This window comes from Stenella coeruleoalba (assembly GCF_951394435.1).
Source record: "Stenella coeruleoalba genome assembly, chromosome: 4".
NCBI lineage: Eukaryota > Metazoa > Chordata > Mammalia > Artiodactyla > Delphinidae > Stenella > Stenella coeruleoalba.
This window is the reverse complement of record NC_137149.1, coordinates 34,488,196-34,502,509: the sequence shown is the minus strand read 5'-3', so window position 1 is coordinate 34,502,509 and position 14,314 is coordinate 34,488,196.

Genomic DNA, 14,314 nt, shown 5'->3' with positions numbered 1-14,314 from the left:
GCCCCTAGAGGAAGGCCATCATCACCAACTCACAGAACACTTCAATTCCTTAACCCTAATCCTGTAACCCCAGTTAATTATATCCCAAATGCTTGCCACTGTTCAAAATAAAGATACTCCAAAGGGAGTGTATAGACAAGGGAGAAATGCCTATGTAGCCAAGAAGGAGGGAAAAATCCTCCTAGAGTCCTATCATCAAGAGCTTCCTGTCTATCAAGAGTGGTAGGTGTCACTGCCAGAATCCCTCACATACAAAGGAAACTTCCACATGTAGTTGGATCATCACATATGCAATATAGCCTACTAGGAAAATTGTAAATCATGGTTCATGAGTATCCTCAACATAAAACTCCTACTTAGTCAAAGCTTAAATACCCCATCAATAGGCATATTTGGCTCTCCCTGAAGCATTTCTCAGCTGTTGTTATGACTCCTTGAGCATGAGAAGAATTGTTTCCTCTAGGTTGAGTTCTGGGAGGGTTAAGTATCTATCCACTGATTTATTGTGGCTTATATCAGAAGACTGAACTTTTGGTAGATTATATTCAAGTAGACACTGCCTGCTGAAAATTCAGCAGCCAAGTAATAGATTGGTCTGTGGTCAAGGCCTTAGAAAAGTGAGTGGTGGCCTTGTAGAGATGCAAGCCACTTAATCAATAAATAAATCTCCAGAAAGCCAAACAGGAGACAGCTGGCACCTTGACATTCTATTCTGATAGTAGTTTCATTAAATTTTGGAAAATGCATACTTGACTTAAGCATTAGTTGTTGAGAGTTGAATGAAAGAGTCAAACACACTATGTTTGCTGTGTGCTAAAAAAGTATGTCTGGTGAAATACCTGATTCTGTAATAATAACCACAGTGTACACCCAGATGTGAAAATGAGTAGTTAGGTTTATAGGTTAATGATAAATATGTGCAGAGAAATTAGGAGCTTAGTTAGATACTCAGCCCACACATCATTTTCTTTTAACTAACAGGGCACTTGTTGAAACTACTGCAAGCATGTTTCCTTGAGTTCCTATTGAAAATAATTTGGTTCATTTTCTAATTTACTTTTCTCACAAGTCAAAGGAAATTTACCTTGCTAAGGAAATCATAGTTACCATGCTAAAAAAATACAATGTACAGGATAAGCTGAATAATCACCTATTCTTTAGTAAAGGAGAGAGCTTTACTAAATAGGATGGAACCAATGTACTTTTCAACAAAACATTATATTTATAATATTAAGAATATGAATATGCATGAAATCTATAGGTAGCTAGAGATTGTCCACAGTTGCTAATATGTGTTGACAGGACTATAAGTTTGCTATTCCTTGACAAGAGTTAGGACTATAAGTTTGCTATTCCTTGACAAGAGCCTAACTCTTGGCTGTGGGTTGGCTACTTAATATGTTGTACAAAGAAAAATAGAAAGCAGAACAATCTCATTGATGAAAAAGCATAGATTAAACGTATTTAGTCCTTAGAAATGAGCTAGTTCTCAAAAACACTTTAAAAAACTGAAAATAGAGCTAATTCTAATTATTCATATGAATGAAGAAGAATTAATAGTTAAGGTAAATTGTAACAGTTAGTAGATATGCATAATTATGTATGTCTTGTATTGACTTCTATATGCTCTTATGAATGCAGACAAGAATATGCAGGGTTCATTTCTCTTGCTAAATAACGTTGATTACGTAGTTACTGGTATTTTTAAATTATCTCACTTTCATATTAAAAATCAGTGTATTTTTCCTTTTTTATCATAAAAATAACACATACAAGTGAAAGTAGTTAGAATATATATATACAATATGAGTACAGTTGTTTATCATCACGCTAAAATCTTATTTTTGCACCAGGATCTCTTAGAATGAGAATATTCCTGAGTTACATAAGGGTTAAAAGATGGAAATACTCTTAACAAATCTCTCTTTTTTTCCCCCCTCTTTCTCTCTGAAGTAATCAGAAAACTTATCACCTGTCAAAATAAACATGTAAGGTTAGAAAGGATGGCATTGACAAGTGGTATACATTTCTTTTTCTGGACTGAACAACTTTAAAGACATACTTAAATTCTTGGCCATTATTCAATTCACCTTGGTACTGACTTATTCTCATATAAAAGGACCTACTTGACAGGTGCACAATTGTGTAAAAACATTAAAACTGCTACTACCACGAATAGCTAATATTTGAAAATGTAGCCTATGTCACATACTGTGTTACGTACTCTACATATGTCTTGTTTACTTAGTCAAACACACTATGAGGCGGCACTTTTATTATCCCCAATTTGTATATGAAAATATTTAAAATATAGAGTCTAAATAACTATTGCAATGTTACTCGACAGAATCTAGTTAGAACCTAGTCTTGGAAATTCACACAGTCCAAGGGACTCCAGGATCACACTTTCAACTACTGTGCTATCATGTGGTAGATAAAATATGCTGCAGATACAATATTTAAATGTAAATAAGCATTCACTTAAGGAATAAGCTGCACTGAAGTTGTTTTCAGATATGATGAAATTAAGAATGATGAGACCTAGGACTTCCCTGGTGGTCCAGTGGTTAAGACTCTGTACTTCCACTGCAGGGAGCACAGGTTCAATCCCTGGTCAGGGAACTAGGATCCCACATGCTGCGCAGCAAGGCCAAAAAAAAAAAAAAAGCAATAATGAGACCTCAAATCATGGAATCTTAGAGTATTAGGGGCTGGAGAGGTAACCAAGACCAACAAAGTTTTACTGATCCTCTGTCATGGGTCAGACATTGTCCTAGGAGTGGTAGTGATTAAAACAAAGTTCTGCTCTCATGAATCTAATACTGTATAGTTAGAAGACAAGTAAGTAGAATGGATGATTTCAGGGAGTGATCATGGTTATGGGGAAAAGTAAAATAAAGATAAATTACAACGACAAGGGAGAGTTCCTTTGGCTTGAGTAAGGTCTCTGTTAGAAGGTGACATTTAAGTTGATGCTAAATAACAATCAGGAGTCAGCAGTGGGAGCATTAGGGGCCACAGCCAGCGCAAAGGTCTGAAATTGGGAAGGAGTCTGGCATATTCCTAGAGAAGAATAATGGCCAGTATGGTGGAAACAACAGGGAAGAAGAGGGCAAAAGGTAGTGGGCAGGGACTGTGTCATTTAGGGCCTTGGAGGCAATGGAAAAGAACTTGAATTGTATACTTTCATACTAAGTAAGAAGATACTAGAATGGGTTTAGGCAGAAAATGCACAACATGATTTTGTTTTTAAAAATCTCTCTCTGGGGCTCCCCTGGTGGCGCAGTGGTTGAGAGTCCGCCTGCCGATGCAGGGGACACGGGTTCGTGCCCCGGTCTGGGAAGATCCCACATACCGCGGAGCTGCTGGGCCCATGAGCCATGCCACTGAGCCTGCACATCCGGAGCCTGTGCTCTGCAGCGGGAAAGGCCACAGCAGCGAGAGGCCCGCATACTGCAAAAAAAAAAAAAGAAAAAAAAAAAAGAAAAAGAAAAAAAAAATCTCTCTCTGGCTGCTCTTTAGATGGTGGATTAGAGTGACAAAAAGAGTAGAAGCAGAAACACCAGACCAGGAAGTTTACTGATGCAGTTGGTGTGAGTGATGGTGGTGTCTTGGCCTGGGGAAGGGAAGTGGAAAGAGCAGAATATGCAGTAAAGTTGAGTCAATAGGATTTACTTCCTTAAATTGAGTTACAACCGTCTCCACATAATCTTCACCCACTGACTCGGTCTGGACCTCTAAGGAAATGCAGAATAGATTTAATCCCTTCAAGTATGGAAAAGCAGTACACATGACCTTCCTGAAATCTCCTTTCCGTATTGAAGAGCCCTCCAACTATCTTCTGATATCTTTTTAATACTCCTGAGTAACCTGAACACTGGTTACTTCGTGTTTGACTGGTTACTTCGTGTTTGACAATGTCCCCTTTTAAAAGTGGTGCCAGCACTGACTGAAGCACTTCTTTTGGGTGTTCCCTGATCACTGTAGAGGACAGTAAGGCTACTTCTTCCCGATGTACTGCATTTCTTTTAACAGGTCCTAATGCGCATGAATTGCATGCATAGTGAAGAAAAGAGGTGAGGGATATAGCTTGAAGGGTCAGAATCAGGACCATCACTTGTCACCCTGTTGTTGCAGAATACCTGTGAAAGTGATTCCCGTAGGTAAAGGGAACAGAGCTGGGGAGATGATGGTTTTCTCAGCAGATGATCATCTTACGAGAAGGTGCTAAACTGATAATTAAATGAAGCTGATGTTAAAAAGATCTGCTGGGTGTGGGGTACAGTGAGGAGAGCAGATAGGATAGGAAAGAGAGCAAAGCAAGGTTAATCATGAGAAAGCATTCTGAGGTTTTCTGTTCAAGGAATAGGGTGAGTGAAGTGGAAATTTCAGGTGAACAGAGAACAATGTTTTTAAGTTGGAAGCAATGGTAAACATGATTTTTGGAGTAAAGTTCTCTGGGCTCTTTAATGACCTTAATTGGTTTGACTCCTTGTTTTGCATCAGTCACAAATAATATAAGGTGAACCAAATTTTAATCAATCACTACAAAGGAGGTGTCTTAACTCTGTTTCAGCTAACTTGTTTCCTTATCAGTTCTTTCTGTACCAGGGTGCCACAGGACATGCAATAAGTCTATTAACTTTGCAGCCGTCTTAGAATGTGAGAATTTGTGCCACATTAGAACTGTCTCCCAAATGCCAGATCTGATTTTCCATCTTTGTTACATTTCATTTTTGTTATTCCACGCAGAATATTGTCCTATTCTGTGAATGAGCATCTGAAATTAGGGGAACACCATGAGATGGTGGAGAGGGACATTTTGAAGAGGAAATTAACTTAATTCTTAAGAGGAAATGTGCCATATTCAATGAATGAAAATACGTCATTCCATTTATCCTCCTCATTCAGGAAGGAGGGCATTATGCACATAATTCTCTTCTCAGTAAGAAAAGGGATGAGAAGGAAAAATAAAATCATAACAGTTAATATTAAACTCTCGTATTTCTTATAATTCATGTTGAGAATGTTGAGTTGGAGGTAGAAATAAATAGGAAGGCCACGAACAGGGCTTCCAAAACAGTCCTCTTTTGAGACCAAATAATCCTTTTGATATTCACAATCTAGATTATAGAATACAATCCAAAAACCAAAAGACATATCACTAACAAGAACCAAACAACAGCAGAATCTCATTTTTAAAATGTTTTCTAGGATTACTAACGATTTTACAGAAATTAATGCATTCATTTTTACAGCTTCCTGAAGAGTAAATTTAAACAAAAAAGAATAGTTATAAAGGTTAGCATCTATTACAAGCTTACTACGTGCTAACCTCTGTGCCTAGTGAATTGCCCTGATGCCTTACAGACCACGGTAATCCATCCTTAATCCACCACTTAATCTACCATAATCAGACCTAAAGAGGCAATATTTCAAAACATTTATATAAAAAAAAATCTAAATTCCTTGATAGTATACCCACATACCACATTTCATTGGACTTCCTGAATAACCAATGCATCTATTTGTTAAATTCTACAGCTTTACCATGCCACATCAATTCAATGTCTGTAAGGAGACTTTATTATTGGCTAAAGCTTTACAGATGTTAAAGGGTAAAACCAGGCTCTTATATAAGGGAAAAAAAAATTGAGTTTAATGTAGTTAAATATTCAAAGTATTTTTGGCAAAGCTCTGCCCCAAAGGTTAAGAGTACTATCATACAGATTGGAAACTAGTTGAGATTTACAAAATAAAGAGTAGTTAAAGACTTTTGTTGGGACTTCCCTGGCGGTCCAATGCAGGGGGTGTGGGTTCCATCAATCCCTGGTGGGGGAACTAAGATCCTGCATGCATGCCACATGGAGCGGCCAAAAATATAAATAAGTAAAATAAAAATAAAGACTTTTGTTATTTAACCTGAACTCGGACAATTTTTATTTAACCTTTTATAAATTAACTGGAGGGAGCTCATGAGTTACAGATAACACTAAGCTCTTCTAGTTAGTGATGAAAGAAACAGATGGAAGTGTGTTGTAGCAAGATAACGTGAGACTGTGAGATGGCATAAAAATGGTAGCCAAGCTCCTATGGGAGCAATTGCAAAGCAATGCATTAGCCATCAGTTACATCCATTTAAAAATACTAGACCTGAGTATATGTGCAGAATATTCAAGACATTGGAACATGGTTAAAAAAGTAAAATCAAAGAGCAAATATTATTTTACCCATTTATAAAGTAAGACCTATCCTTTACTGAAATGGTATACAAGGCAATAAGTAACTATTGTTCTACTGAAAATAAAGTCAGTGTGTTACTTGGAAGTAGGATATGTGGTTTCCAGTCCTGGCTCAATTGCTTATTCTTTTACTCAATAAATCATTCATTTAGTCATTCATTCAAAGCAAGATTTATTAAGTATTTATTATGAGTCAGATACTCTGCTGGGTATAAGGAAGTGATGTGTAGATGATGAAATTACAGTCCCTAAATTGAAAGATCTCATAATCTAATAGGGGAGATACACAAAATAGCAAACAATTATAGTGATATATTAAGTGATTAAACATAAATTTATGGAGCAAAAGTAATGTACAAGATGAAATTATTTCAGATGAGGGTAGGAAAGGTTTTGCTAGTAGTTCAGTGTGGTCAAAATTTAAGGTGGAAGCAGACTGGAATAGTCTTGATAAAACTGACATAAAGCAGGGAAGAGCTGGATTATGAACAACCTACTGTGCTAGGCTAAAGTGTTTGCTTATTCTAACAACTGTAATGCAAGCAAAAATCAGAAAAATTTAAGGAGAGATGGGTGAAAGGCAATTGTTAAATTTATGTTTCAAATAGATCAATAATGTTATGGAGACTAAATTGGATGAAATTGAAGTCTGGAGACAGGAAATATTAGGATACTACTGAAAAATCAGGGTAAGAAATAAGAAAGACTGTTTATGGTGATGAAGAGAAAATTGGTGGATTTGATGACCTATTGGAATGGGAGATAAGTAAGGAAAGAGTCAAGGATGAACCACATATTTCTGGATTGGGCAACTGGGTAGATAATGAAAATAATACTCATCAAAATAAGAAGAGTAGATTTGTTATAAATAATTTGGAGACCTATTAAATTTGAAGAGTCTTTGTGACTTCCAAGAAAAGAAGTGCAATAAATATTTGAGTGTACACAAAAGCCTGGACAAAAAATAGGTATCTATCCTGCAGAGATACAGTTCTCAAAATGTATATGATAGTTGTAGCCAGGAGTCTGCATAAGAATGAGAATAGAAGATTGTCTGGTGATGGAACCTTGAGAGTCCTCAACACTCTACCAACAATAGCACCATAATATAGATATAAATGTGTTTATACACACATTTTTCAATTCCACATTGGAAATTCATACAAAGTATGTTCTCAGATCATTATGGAACTAAAGAAGCAGTCAATAACAGAAAGATACATAGAAAATTCTAAAGTATTTGGAAATTAAACAATATAATTCTATGTAACACATGGGTCAAAGAAGAAATCTCAAGAGAAATTAGAATATATTTTGAACTGACTGAAAATGAAAACACAACATAGCAAAATTTGCAGGATGCAGCTGAAACAGTACTTACAGGGAACTTTATAGTATTAAATGCTATATTAGAAAAGTAGAAAGTTCTCAGTCAGTAATCTAGGTTTCCACTTTAAGAAAGTAGAAAAAAGAGGAGCATGCTAACCACAAATTAAGCAGAAGGAAGTAAATATTAAAGTTAATAGCAGAAATCAATGAAATTTAAAAAAATAGAAAAAAGAACAATGAAAACAAAAATTAATACTGTAAAAATCAATAAAACTGATAAACCTGTAACCAGACTTTTAAAGGGAAAAAAGAGAGAGAAAATAAAAATTACAAATATCAGAAGTAAAGAGGTGATATTATTATAGACTCCATAGACCTTAAAAGAGAATACTAGAAAAATCTATATGCACACATTCAAAAACATAGATAAAATAGGCCAATTTCTGTAAGACACCAACTATCAAAACTCACTTGAGAAGAAATAGATAACCTTTTCTACTGAAGTTTAAAATCTTAAGAAAAAGAAAAGAGCAAGATCCAGAACATGCTTTCACCACTGAATTCTACTAAGGACAAATAATTACAATTCTGTACAATCTCTTCCAGAAAATAGAAGATAACAACTCACGACTCATTTTGTGAGGCACGCATACCCTAATTCCTGAACCAAACAGGCATAACAGGAAAAGAAGACTGTAGACCAATAAACCTTATAAATACAGGCATTAGCAAATTAAATCCACTAATATATAAAAAGGATAATATATCATGGCCAAGTAGGTGCTTTTTCCAGGAATGTAAACCTGGTACAATATTTAAAAATCAAGCACCATAATTCACCGTATTAAGAGACTAAAGGAAAAAATACATATGATCATCTTTATACATGGAGAAAAAGGTTTTAATAAATTTCAACATCCATTTGTGATAAAAGTCTCAGCTAACTAGGAATAGAGGGAACATTCTTAACCTGAAAAAGGCTATCTCAAAAAAAAAAAAGTTACCATGATACATATGAAAAACAATGTATTCTTCTTAAGATCTGGAACAAGGTAAGGATGTCTTCTCTCATCATGCCTATTCAATGACACACTGGAAGTCTTAGCCAGTACAAAAAGGCAAGGAAAAGAAACAAAAGATATCCAGCCTGAAAAGATGAAATAAAATCTGTCTCTTTTTGTAGATAACTTCTCAAAGAATCTATACAAAAGCTCCTAGTAAATGAGCTTAGAAAAACTGCAGGACACAAGTTCAATATACAAAAATCAACTTTATTTCTGTATGCTTGCAATGAATTTGAAATTTTTCAAAATACCATTTACAGTAGCACTGAAAAAATAAAATTTTAGATAGAAATCTAAAAACAATCTCAAGTTCTGTATGATAAAAATTATAAACACTGATGAAAGAAATCATAGACCTAAGTAAGTGGAGAAATATACTGTATTCATGTGTTAGAACACTGAATACTATTCTATTTAATTTAATCCACAGACTTAACACAATACAAATGAAAACTGTAGTAGACTTTTTGTAGATACCAACAAGTTGATTCTAAAGAAACTAGAATAGCTAAACAATTCTGGAAAAGAAGAACTAAATTCTGGGAATCACACTGTCCAATTTCAGGACTTACTATAAAGTTACATTAATCAAGAAAGTATGGTATTGGTGAAGGATAGTCATATAAATCAATGGAACAAAATAGAGAGCCCAGAAATAGGTCCTCACAAATAGTTAATTGATTTGTGACAAATATGTAAAGGCAATTCAATTGAGAAAGATTAGTTTTTTCAATAAATGGTGCTAGAATAATTGGATATCAACAGGAAATCCATACCTCGCATCTTACACAAAAGTTAATGCAAAACATATCATTGGCCTAAATGTAAATATAAAACTTTAAAACTTCTGAAAGAAAATATAAGAGAAGATCTGAATGACCTTGGTTTTGTTGATAGAGCTTTTAGATATGCCACTAATAGCACAGTTTGTAAATGAGAATATTGATAAATTGAGTTTTATCTAATTAAAATCTTTTGCTCTGCTAAATATACTGTTAAAAGAATGAAAGGGAGAGAACATTTGCAAATCACATTTCTGATAAAGAACTTGTGTTTATACTATAAAACAAATTCTCCAAACACAACAGTAATAAAACAACAGCCCAATAAAACAAATTGGCAAAAGATCTGAACAGACACCTCACCAAAGAGAATATGTGAATGGCAAATAAGCAGTTAATTAAGGAAATGCAAATTAAAACTATGTGATACCACCCATTCTTATTAAAAAGGAAAATAGCACTACCAAGTTCCAGCAAAGATGTATAACAACTGGAGTGCTCCTACATTGCTGGTGGAAATTTAAAATGTACTATCACTTTAAAAGACAGTGTGGCAATTTTCTTATAAAGTTAAACATATATATACCATATGACCCAGCAATCTCACTTCTAGGTATTAACTTAAAAGAAATAGAAACTGTTTCACACAAAAACCTGTATATAGATATTTTTAGCAGCTTTTTGCATTATAGCAGCTTTTGAAAGACATAATCATCCATATATCTTTCAAATGGCAAATGGATAAACAAAACGTGGTACATCCATACAATGGAATACTGCTCAGCAATAAAAGGGAACAAACATGCAACATAGATGAATCATAAGTTCATTTTACCAAGTGAAAGATACCAGACCCCGAAGACTATAAACTGAATGATTCCATTTATACGACACACTGGATAAAGCAAAAATACAGATACAGAAAAGAAGTAAGTTGGGAATGGGGAAGGTACTGCATATTAGTTACAAAGAGGCAACAAGAGAATTTGGGGGTGATGGAACTCTTCTGTAAGAAAACGTTGTGTCAGATACCTGACTCTATGTCACACAGGGAACTCTACTCATTACTCTGTAATGACTTATGTGGGAAAAGAATCTTAAAAAGAGTAGACATATGTATATGTATAGCTGATTCACTTTGTTGTACAGCAGAAACTAACACAGCATTGTAAATCAACTATACTCCAATAAAAATTAATTAAAAGAAAAAGAAATGGAGAACAGTAGCATGAACACTGGAGTGCTGGAGTCATAGCCGTCAGTATGGACTCCTGGATTTTATTTAAGATAGATACATAAAGAAGCATATATTAGATAGATGATCGATAAATAGATAAACAGTGATATATGTTTATGCCTGGATTTGTATACATATACACATTTCCTAGCTCTATTGACAAGAATTATTAGAAGCAAGGACATCCCTGTGGCCGTGAGAACAACTAGTATCAGATGTTTTGGTTTCTAAATATTATTCTACAATAAAAGCAACCAGAGATTCTTGATGAAGTGGTTGTTTCCAGGGGTAAGGCAGGGATGACACAAGAGGAACCTGAAGCATCTTGTGGTACCAGGAGGAAAAAAAAGTATGCAAAAATATTTTTTTTTTTAGAATGAGGGTAATATCCTCCCTTTGGCTCCTTATTGCTGAGATAAAAACTTGAGTAAGGAAATAAACAACAGGGGCTTCCCTGGTGGCGCAGTGGTTTAGAATCTGCCTGCTAATTCAGGGGACACAGGTTCGAGCCCTGGTCTGGGAAGATCCCACATGCTGCGGAGCAACTAGGCCCGTGAGCCACAACTACTGAGCCTGAGCGTCTGGAGCCAGTGCTCCGCAACAGGAAGGGCCGTGAGAGTGAGAGGCCCGCGCACCACGATGAAGAGCGGCCCCCGCTTGCCACAACTGGAGAAGGCCCTCGTACAGAAACAAAGACCCAACACAGCAAAAATAAAATTAATTAATTAATAAAGTTATGAAGGCTACCAATATAAGAATAAATATAGTAATAAAAAAAAGAAAATAAACAACAATAGTACTGGATTCTAACTCATAAAATAAAAGAAATATCCATGAGTTCATACTAATATAAATAAAAATGTGAATAAGTGAGATAAAAGGTATGATGCTTCCTTATAAAAATTACAAGTAATAAATGAGGAAAATTCAAAATCACCATTAGAAGAGCATGGTACTAATTATGCAGGCAGGATTCACCTATGGGTGCGAAAAGTCATGGTGAAAATTTAAACAGGGTATTTGCAGATTCTCAAAGCATCTTCCTCCATATGTTTATTCATCAAAAAGGGGAAAACAATAAGCTTACAATGAAGAAACTGGCACACACTTTAACCAAATGGTCAAAGTTATCATCAAGATGAATGTATTTCAACATCATTAACCTGATTTGATGCCCTGAGAAGGGAACATCATCCCTGCAGCTTTCTTCCCAATAATGCATAACCTTGATCTAATTATGAAGACATATTTGAGAAACACAAATAAAAGGATATTCTACATTCAAATCCACCAGTACCTTTTAAATATGAAGATCATGAAAGACAAGCTCACCAAGTAAAGGAGAAACTAAGGAGACATGACATCTAAGTGTATTGTGGGACCTTGGATTGGATCCTGGAACACAAAAGGGACATTAATAGAAGGGCTAGTAAGGACTAGTGAAATCTGAGTAAAATGGGTAGTTTAATTACTAGTATTATACCAAAGTTCATTTTTTACTTTGATAAATACATTATGATTTTGTATGATGTTTACTAAAGGGGAATCTAGGCAATAGATAACAGGAACCTCTGTCATACTTTTGCAACTCTTATGTAAGTCTAAGATTATCTCAAAAGTAAAAGTTAGAAAGAATTGAGGATATTGAGCAACTCATACACTGATGTTCATCATCAGTATAAAATATAAATTGTTACAAATACTTTGAAAAACCACTTAGCCTCTTCTCAAAATAATCCTATACATGCCCTATCTTGTAATAAGTCCACTTCTAGGGATATATCATACAGAGATGTATACATATGTGCTCCCAAAATATATACGATAATGTGCTTGGTAACATTATTTAAAATAGCAAAAAGCTGGAGAAAGACCCAATGTCTATCAATAGTAGAATGGATACATTTTCATACATTCATACAGTGAAATACTACACTGCAATGAAACTGAACAGACTACTGTTAAATTAAACAACATGGATGAATCTCATATGGGTAATGTTGAGTGAAAGAAGCTAAACACAAAAGAATATGTACTGCATGATTTCATTTTACATGAAATTCAAAACTAGACAAACTAATCTATGGTGTTCCAGGTCAGGATAGTGGCTCCATAGGGGAGAACAAAGGGTCTCAGGATTGGGAGGGGATACAAAGGATGCTTCTAGGATGCTGGTAATCTTCCAATTCTAGATCTGGATGGTTGTATGAACGTATTCATTTTGTAAAATTCATCAAGCTGTACATGTGAGGTCTCTGTATTTTTCTACATGCATATTATAAATTTTAATACAAGTAAAGTTTGGTTTTTTTAAGACAAATGATTCCTTGACTGCTCTACTGTGAATTGACCTGAAGGATGCCAGAACGGAAGCAGGGTGATCAGTTAGACAATTCCACATTATAAAATATTAAAATATTTCATTTACAATGCTTTTATAAAAAGGAGAAAGACAAAATACTGGATCACAATAGCATATAAGTAATGAGAGATGATCTGAATGTGTTCTGAAGTCCTAATGTTCTTTGGGAGTAGATTAAGATTGATTAACCTTTGTTAAGCATGGATGTTAAAATTTCAAGAATAATTCCTAAAGGAATAAAAATAGATTTTATCCTTCTAAAGAAGTAGAGAAAATGGAATGAGAAAACAAACAATCCTCAATCAATCAAGAAAAGAATGCATAGAAAAGTGAGACAATTAGGAAACACAAAGTAAGGTGGTAGAAACAAATCCATATATCAGCAACCATAGCTGAATGAACGGACTTCCTTTCACACAGGAGAAGATTTTCAGCTTGGGAAGATTTTCAGCTTGGGAATAAATCCAACCTTACACTGTTTTCAAAGAGACACACCTAAAATACAAGCTGTTAAAAGGTTGAAAGTAAAAGGATGCAAAGAAATATTCTAAGCAAAGATCAAGTAAAATAAAGCAAGGGTATCTATAGTAATTTTATATCAAAGGAAGAATTAGTGGAATTAAAAAAGGGGGGCTCACAATTTAATGATAAAAGTTTTAACACAGAAGATTAATGTACTCAAAACTTGTAGCACCTTATAAAACAGCTTAAAAATTACAAAACAAAAACATACCAGAACTACAGAGAGAAGTAGATACCCCACTATCATAGTGGGAGGTTTCAACACACCTCTCCACATTATTCCAAGGTAAAGTAGATGGAAAACTTGGTGAAGATAAAGAATACAACAGTCTTGATCTAGAGGACTTATATAGAACCCTAGGTCTAATAGCTAAAGAATTTCCATCCTTCTTGGATACACATGAGTCACATTTTAAAAGTGGGGCAGGGGCAAATACTAGGCAATCCTCTACTAAATTTCAAAGAATATGTGTCATCAGAATATCTACTCTGACTACAATGAAACTTTCCAAAGCAAAACAGATATATTTTAAAACATATATTTAAAAATTTTTTTTAAAAGTTCTAAAAATTCATTGATCAAAATGAAATCATAACTGAAATGATAATTTTGAACTGAACAATAATGAAAGTACTTCATATCAAAACTTAGAGATGCAGTGCAAGTAGAAATTTGGGGGAATTTTTGTCTTAAATGCTCTAAATGCACGAGGCTAAAATTAATTAGCAAAAAAAAAAAAAAAAAAAACTATTCGAAAAAGTAAGAACAACAGAAT